Below are 2,500 nucleotides of genomic sequence, written 5' to 3' on the forward strand. Positions count from 1 at the left end.
GTTGTTGGTTGGTTTTGCAATCGCAGTGATGTCTAGTATTATGATGATTATGAGGATGGGAATAATAAGGATGAAGATTATTCATCGTTATTGTTGTCATTCTTATTATCATCAGGGGCGTCACGGCCATTGTCATCATTGTTGTTATCGTATTAATCTCTTTTTCTTTCTCCTTATCTCTCCATCACCACCTTGTCTCTCTTTTTATCTCTTTATCTCCCTCTGTCTCCCTCTATCTCCCTCCCTCCCTCCCTCTTCTCAACCTCCTCGAAGAGAGGGACACTTGCAACCGGGAATATTGCAAATGAACGGAATTCGCACCAGCGATAAGGCAACCGGCAGTATTTATAGCTACCTCACTGATTATAACCATCATCATCCTCATTATTATCATTATTATTAATAGTAGTGATGACATTTAAGTTTCAAAAACGCGAGAGTAACAATATTGATGATAAAGATAGTTAAAGTGAGACTGTGATAATGAGGCTATTCAGATTATTAAAGAACCATTTTCAGCATCCGTAATAGTAATGCTACCAAATAGAACAAAAGCAGCACATTTAAAACAAAAACTCCAGAGCTATATCCTTTGATGAATGATAACCATGAAGAGATGTGCTTTGCTCATGCCAGGATGAATTTAGTGTCAAGGCAATACAATTTCCCCTTTGCCAGCCGAAGCACTTAAAGCAGGGTTTTAACAGCTCAGTAATGTTCAGCCAGCTTGCAAGTTCACAGCGATGTGTCGCACACCAACTATGCGCATGTTGCAGAACCTGCAAGTCTGGAAACCCTTGCGTCGTTCAGGATGAGAGACATTTACACCCTCAAGCACACGCATGCATAAGCCCACTCAAACACAAAGAGAACGCGCATGCGTACACATATACTCACAGAGAAAGAGAGAGAGAGAGAGAGAGAGAGAGAGAGAGGGGGGGGGGCGAGTCTCACAGTGAGAGAGAGAGAGAGAGAAAGAAAATTAAGAAAGGGGGAGAGAGGGGGGGAGATGGTGAGTCATATACAGTGAGAGAGGGATATAGAGAAAGAAAGTATGAAAGAGACAAGAAGAAGAAGAAAAAGAAAGGAAGAGATAGATAGAGAAAAAAATGTAAAGGAGAGAGCGAGTGCTTCCAGACAAAAGGAAGAGAGTGAGGGTTGCATGTAGACTTCACACACAACCAGGAACACCTCTTCCTGTGTGATTCGACGCAGGTGCTCCGTTATGTCTAAACGTTGGAAAGGAACATGTATGCTTCAGTGACACAAAAGAGAGAGAAAGAGCGGTGGGGGAGGGGGTGAGAGAGAGAGGGGAAGAAAGAAGGGGGATGGAGGGAAATTTTTCATATTATTGTTGGTTGTTATGATTAATATTTTTAAAGTTATCATCATTATTATTACTACCGCTGCCACTATTATCATCATCATTATCCTTGTTATTATGATTATCATTACTATCATTATTGATATTGTCCTCATAGATTTAATTGACATTGTTATAGTTATTGCAATTATTATTATTGTTATGGTGACGACTGCCATCAGAGAGAGAGAAAGAGAGAGAGAGAGAGAGAGAGAGAGAGAGAGAGAGAGGCGGAGCGGAGGAGGAGATAGAGAAAGAGAGAGAGAAATTGCTCTCTGAAGCTCAGATTTTGAACCGCAAAGCTAATAGAAAGGAAACAGATAAAGAAGACCAATACAGGGAGGCAGGGATTTGTGTGTGTGAGTGTGTGTACGTGTGAGTGTGTGTGTGTGTGTGTGTGTGTGTGTGTGTTTATGTGTGTGTGTGTGTGAGTGGATAAGAGGTGGAAGGGTGATATGAGAGAGAGGGGAGGGGAGGGTGTTGTTGCTGATGTTTGCGTGTTTGTGTTTGTTTGTTTGTGCATGTATCATTGCATACACCACACTTCTCGGCCCCGCACCTGCCCCTCATTGGGGGATGGGTCCGCTAAAGAGGAAAGTTTGCCGAGGTACAAATGCGGTGGCGATTGCCCTGATAGAAGGCCGGTGTAAAAACGTCAGCGCGTCAGCGAGGGAAGCGCTGACGCCATCGCATCTGTAAAGGGTCATGCAGATGCTTCGGCAGCTGTAGCTTCGTCAGTATCCTTTCTCTTCCTGTGTTGGTGATGGCCGAGTTTTTAGGAGGGTCTCTTTTTTTTGGGGGGGTTCTACCTGCCACTCTCTATTTATCTATATATCTATCAATCCATCTCTCTCCCTCCCTCCCCCTCTCCCCCTCTCAGACACATACACACACACACACATACACATATACATATACATATACATACACACATACACATTCCTTCCCTTTAATATTTTTACGTGTCTTTTCATGTGATATTTATATTATCGTTCATCATCATCATCGTCTTTGGCATTGATCTATTTAGGAAAGTCTCCCCATAGAAAGAAATATTTAACCGTTTTCTTTTTTTAAAAATGTAGCTTTATAATTGCTCATTCCAGCGTTCCGTAAACCGGTCATAAAATTTATATA

General features: G+C 42.0%; 1 protein-coding gene across 4 annotated transcripts in view; it reads left to right on the plus strand.

The window, feature by feature from the left end:
- The window catches only part of LOC122242396 (inactive fucosyltransferase B), a 17,870-nt gene that overhangs the window by 1,039 nt on the left and 14,331 nt on the right, over window positions 1-2,500 (plus strand). The gene's annotated exons all lie outside the window — the stretch shown is intronic.

Source organism: Penaeus japonicus, unplaced genomic scaffold (genome assembly GCF_977035675.1).
Source record: "Penaeus japonicus unplaced genomic scaffold, GWHDUDI00000001_assembly GWHDUDI00000039, whole genome shotgun sequence".
NCBI classification, from domain to species: Eukaryota; Metazoa; Arthropoda; class Malacostraca; order Decapoda; family Penaeidae; genus Penaeus; species Penaeus japonicus.